The sequence below is a fragment of the Monopterus albus genome, unplaced genomic scaffold, assembly GCF_001952655.1.
Source record: "Monopterus albus unplaced genomic scaffold, M_albus_1.0 scaffold31.1, whole genome shotgun sequence".
NCBI lineage: Eukaryota > Metazoa > Chordata > Actinopteri > Synbranchiformes > Synbranchidae > Monopterus > Monopterus albus.
The window spans coordinates 5,093,262-5,099,893 of record NW_018127911.1 but is presented as its reverse complement, the minus strand read 5'-3'; positions in this window follow the sequence as shown (position 1 = coordinate 5,099,893).

Below are 6,632 nucleotides of genomic sequence, written 5' to 3'. Positions count from 1 at the left end.
GAAGCAATCACCATCTACTGCCATCATCAATGTTACTGGTGTCTGGCTGTATTAAAGCTGAGAGAGAGAAGGCTGGGGAGTGTGTGTGTGTGTGTGTTTTAGGCTGCCGTGACAGGAGACTGTTAAACCGCTAATTGAATAGAGATGATTCCATTATCAAGCGGTTTGTTTGAGTGAGGAAGCCAGTAAGTTATCTGCTGTGGAAAAGAGAAAAAGATAGACAGCTGCAGCGTTTTAAAACATTTGTTCATACACTGTAAAATAGAGAGAAAAAATAAAGATAGAAAGAGAAAAGGAAAAAAATATCAGTGAGAGACAAGAGAAGGAAGACAAAGCGATATAGATGTGGATGTTTAAGGTTTTGGCGTGCAGTAAAGCCGGTCTTTATTTTGGGATCACTCACCGACCACAACTAAGCTTGCCTATGGTTCACAGAGATCTATATGTAGTGTGAGCAAAAGTAGAGAAGGTTGCACACACACACACACACACACACGAGAACGAGTGAGAAAGCAAGTTTCACTGAAAATCAGCGTGGAAAGTGGAAAGTACACCTTCTCAAATCACACAAATTGATTTGTGATCATCATCAACACCTGGCATAAAGAGACAGTGCATACAGTTCATCCTAATCTATTGTATTCTCAAAACCAAAACAAAACAATAAATAAAGGATAGCTATTAATGTTTGGACTGAATTTGCAGCTTTATTTAATAGACGCTTTAGTATCTTAAACTCCATTCCTGCGTGCACAAATGAAACTGCAAGGTTTACAAAAGGAAAACAAAAATGGCAGAGTGCAGAAGAGATGGATAAAACTTTTTATTTTGCCTTTTGTATTTTTGCTGTCTTGTAATTTGGTTCAGGGCCCTGGACCTAGTAATTCATCACCTTTGGTTTTACAGCCATCGATTTCACCCCTAGTGACCTCCTACCCCCTGCAGTAGCCCTTTAGTCAGTGTGTGTGTGTGTGTGTGCTGGAGTATGTTTATAAATTGGAGCATGAGTGTAGGAAGGTGTGTGCAAATGTGTGTGTGTGTTGTGCAGGTTGTAGCACAAACTATTCAGGGATGCAGGCTGTTTTTCCTTTCAGCACTGAAAGGTCAGCCGCAGTGTAAGGAGGATGGCCTGGGGTCAAAACAATACCCCAGCAGACTCTCTCTCTCTCTGTGTATGTGTGTGTGTATGAATTTGGGAGACTTCAAGAGAGTGATTAGTCTCAACTGAAATTTCACACAATTACCTGAATATTTAAATCTAAATATTTATTTACTAACAGACGCATTATTTTTGTGTTTTTGTTCTTTTTAAAAAAAGAAACAGCTGTATATATATTTACATTTTACACAACACACACAGCAATACACTGATGCCGCCATACTGCTAATGAGTAAAACTATAAAAAATAAAGGAAAAATTGATTGCTTTGCTCATGCACTCACACTTTTTTGGCCAAACCGACTGCAAATTTGCAACCCGAGATCCACTATTAGCCACTTACTTAGATCAAAATATTATTAGAATTTGAACATAACCAGTAAAAATTAATTAAACATTATTCATTATTTATTTTTAGTTTTAAATTTATAATTGTGGTGAACATGCAGGTCCATCCTTCACAGTTTCCCTCTCTCCTCACTGTTTAATTATTCACTTTTCAGCAAATATTTGTATTGTTTGCTTGAAGGAACATCAAAATAATAGTTCAGATTAAACAGTCGCTGTGCCAGTTATGCTGAATCCAAACCTGGACTAAAGGACATCTGCACTGATAATATTTGTGCTTTTTTCCCATAATGACCTGTGGCCACTAGGAGGAGAAACATGTTGTTTTCATTTCTTTTATATCAGTTCATTATATGACAGTCAGCTTTTGTTGAAATCAAAATAATAGTGAGTTTTAAAAGTATGGTGTGGCACCGGTGTTGGGAAGCTTTATATAGCCCTTTGCAACATATTAATGCTTTGTTAGCAAACTGTGAGCTGTGAAGTCGAATGGCCCAGGAATGACCTCTTTCTGATATTTATTAAAGATAAGCAGGGAGTGTCAGGATAAGACAGAACTCAGTGCTCAGATCTGATACACTTGTTATTATGTTTAACGTTAATGCTATAACTCCTGATAAACACAAGTCTAAACATTGACATGGAGAAGTGGCACTCTCGCTGCTCTTTGATGGCGAAACCCACACTTTGATGTGTCATACTGTTTATGCTGTGTGCAGGTATAGACGAGAGAAGTCAAATATCAACAGAAAAGCCAAACCAATGTAAAGTCAGTGTTCTCTGATGCAGCTGTCAAACATAAATTGCCAGGTGTGTTCAGGAGATAAACTTACCTCCTTCTGCAGTAGGCCTGGTTTGTGTACATATTTTATGATGTCTGCTGCACAATAACTGATTTATATTGGTATACTTACTCAGTATTGTGTTTGTGGTAAATAATACCAAAGATCTAATTCATCTTCTTTCACTCCTTTTACATAATAGTTTGAAAGGTAAATGATGTAAACCCAACGGTAGGGTATAACCAAATGCTTTTATCATTTATGTTTTTATTTAATTTGTAAATTATGATTAATAATGCACAATATAACCAACAAATAAATTATAATGCATTGTTACTGAAAATGTTTTATTGACCCCACTTGCAAATTTAAAAGCTACACAGCAGTGTATAAAGGCATTAAAATCAACCCTCTCTTTTTTTACCAGTTGCACACATTAATGCATCACTAAATATTATCCAGTCATACTGTATGACTGAGAGAATTCTAAAATGGGCCACTCAGCATAGTTAGTACTTTACCTTATCCTAAGTAGGGCTGCATGATAAACTGTTTTGTGAGTGTGATTTAGATCCCTGTGTGATCTCAGTGTCACGTGACAATGATTTTGCCATGCTTGCCTTAGCAGTGACATCCCTTGTATCAAATTAAGTGCTCCCTTTTCTTCGCTAAGCTGTGTTAACCAATAACTGTAACTAATAACCCCAAAGTGATTTATTTCTGCCTCAACTGATATTCGGCACTAGGTGTATAGGCAGGCAGCACAACGTTTGAAAAATATCTGCAGGAGGGCACAGAGCATCTTTCATAATGTCAAACATGTCAGATTTGCTTTTGAATCAGTCTTCTCTTCCTGTCTCCAGCTTGTCATGTGATGTCCTGCTATTGTTTAACACAGCTTAGGGAACATTATTTGAGAAATACTTATTAACTATGTAATTAGTTATATTATTATTCACATTTATTTCCATTAATCAAACCAGCACCATAAAGGGTGCCTTAAACAGCTCCAAAACCTCTATACCCACATGTCAGATCCAGAACAAGAAGCCAGCTTTTGGTTTGGAGTATTAACTGACCATTAGCAGCTAATCTCTTCTAACGTCATGTGGCCATCAAGAATGATTTGTTTGAGGATTTTCAGTCAGGATTTAGAGTCCATCATAGTACAGAAATTACTCTGGTGAAAGTCACTAATGATCTTCTCCTAGCCTCAGATAAAGGACTTGTCTCCATACTTGTCCTCTTAAAACTCAGTGCTGCTTTTGACACAACTAATCACAACATCTTATTACTCAGACTTGAACATTTTATTGGGATTAAAGGAACTGCACTAAGTTGGTTCATCTCTTACTTATCAGATAGATTCCAGTTTGTTTATGTTAATGATAAATCTTCCATGCAGACTAAAGTCAGCCATGGCGTTCCACAGAGCTCTGCGTTAGGTCCAGTTCTCTTCACTTTATACATGCTCCCTTTAGGTAATATTATCAGGAAACATGGCATAAATTTCCATTGCTATGCAGATGACACTCAGATATATTTATATGAACCTGGATGAATCAAATCAGTTGGTCAAACTTCAAGCATGTCTTAAAGACATAAAGGCCTGGATGACCTGGAATTTCTTACTTCTAAACTCAGGCAAAACCAAAGTTATTGTACCTGGGCCTGAAAATCTTAGAAATCTGCTGTGTAATCATATAGTTACTTTAGATGACATAGCTCTGGCCTCCAGTACTACTGTGAGGAACCTTGGAGTAATTTTTGACCAAGATATGCCCTTTAACTTGCATATAAACTAAAGCTGCCTTCTTTCAACTGCGCAATATTGCCAAAATAAGAAACATCCTGTCTCAAGGTGATGTTGTTTTTTCACTTTTGAAAGGCAGTAACAAAATCAAATCTCAGATGCTTACATCAGTAAAAAAATATATTTTTTTAAACAAAAGCACTGATATTTCATTAAGCCACTCTGTAGGTCTCACCTATACAAACACTTTCAATTGATCTGAATGGATTCAGGACAAAGGTGCATTTAGACAACAGAAACTTGTTAAATTTAAACTTATGAGGTAATAGCAGGTCTTTTGTAAGATTCATAAAAGCACAGCCACCAGTTTTTACGTAAGCTGGCGAAGGTACATGGAATCCCCACTATATCTAGGTTAAACAATACACTGTCAAATACCGAGACAGGATAATTATAGCCATGAGACAGTGTGAACTCAGGGCACACACAGAGAGAGCCCCTTATTAAAAGCTGTGTAATTAGGTGTCAGAATGCTGCGATGAGTAAACGTTGTCTTATCTGTCAGCTTTGCTGCTTCTTAAAAATATAGGTGAATTACATTTTTTGGAAGACAGTCACAAACCAATACTGCAATAAAATGTCAAAATAAATGTATTTGCTGAAGACTGTGAAAACCAGTGGTGGTTTACAGTATGTTGAATGAAACTCATACTACATACTCCACAATATTGTTGGCCTTTGGGTTTTCTACTGTGCATCACCAGTCAAAAAAGTATTTCTGACAAAAATGCTGTCAAATGCAATTCAGTAATCAATCACTTAATTAATTATCTTTGTGAATAATTGATCACATTTCACAACACACGTCTTCTCTGATGTTTTTTGAAACATGGTGTTGGGGAAAACCACAGGGCACTAATAAATACATTGCTTTAATCAGGCTTTTGATCTTCAGTACAATTCTGCAATAAGTCAATTAAAACTAGGTCTGCCAAAAATGAATTATGCAATAAGTTTATTAAAACATTTATCAGCTAGGCTTATTATAAATGGATGATTTCCAGAGGAAGACAGGCACATGAGATGAACCAAGCCATCAGATTCCTCTTTATCCCTCTTATTCAACTTGGTTGTTTACCATACTGAATGCAGATTGTTTTGATTACGTGGTCCAACATAGTCCACTTTTTATATTTTTTTCCTTTTTTTTTAATTAGATTGCATCCAGTTTACTCTCTTGAGTGTGCTGTGGTGGTTTCTGACATCATAAAATGGCAGCCAGATGTCTGAAAAGCAATCCTGTTGTTCATCTTCTGCTTTCATCATCATCTTTCTTTTTCTTTCTTTCTTTCTTTCTTTCTTTCTTTATTTTTTGTCTGTTTACTTATCAGTAACCCACAAATCCAGATTTGGCCCTAACAGACTGTAAGGCTTGGTACTGTCCTAGAGGCATGTAGGGTGTCAGTGAGCACACAACTGTCCTCCTGCCCTGAGGAAGTGTCAATGAAAATGTTACCACAGAGTCAATCTCTCATGGGCCTCATGAGAGATGGTTTTGGGTGTGAGAATAAACACAGAGGGAGAAATACACTACTCTAGATAGCTTTGGTAGGACTTTGGTGCAGCTAGGACACTAGTAAGTTGACTAAACATACAGTATTGTTAACCAAGACAATAATCATTTTTACACTGAGATTCCACACTACTGTTGTTCCAAAGAGTCGCCAATATCCCGCCCTTTGTGCTGTTCATACAGATCAAGCTAAGTGTGCCATAATTGTGAGCCAACCTGTGAATTCAGACAGCAGGCCAGCACTCCACACCTCAGGTGTGACTCGAGATCGCTCTGCATCAACTGTGATACATTTTGTGCCAGTAGTTTACAAGCCAAAACAATAATGGTTGGAAAGATAAGTGTGGATGTAGCTTTGTTGGCTCTTCAAGCATTTATTTCACTTCATGCAAAATTGGTTAGCGTGTTTCTTGTTATGTGTGTGAATGTCATGACTAATAACTGCAATCAAACTATTCGTGACGTCAGGAATGTCAGGAGACAAGGCAAAAACAGTTTGAAGCAGAGCGGTGTGCAGACTTGAGATGCTGGTGTTAGTGTAGCACACATATGACACCATAAAACCATAGCACTTGGTTCTGGACTGTCTGCTCACCCTTTCTACACAGAGTGTGTCTCCCCTTTGTTTTACCTCTGGTACTACCTCCCAAGGTGGACCAGAGGTGGCCCAGAGGCGCAACGAAAGCCATTCTGGCTTTGCACCTTACACACAAAACATGAGACGGAATACAAGTGCACCAATCCCACCTTGAAAAGGCAGTATGTAAGGGGCTAATGACAGAGTGGCAATAAAAGATACTGTACTTGAGTCCTCCTAAATTATTTCTGATGTTGTCATGCTGGACTGTTGCCAGTGCATTTGTGTTGAAATTTCACTTTCAAAACCATTTGGCTTAATTTCCTGATCTATCCATATCTTGTAATTTCATTTTGGTGATATGAGAGATGAAATGAGATAAGGTGGGGTTTTTGAAAACTATAAAAAGAGATATTTTGCAAATAAACGTTGCTACAGAT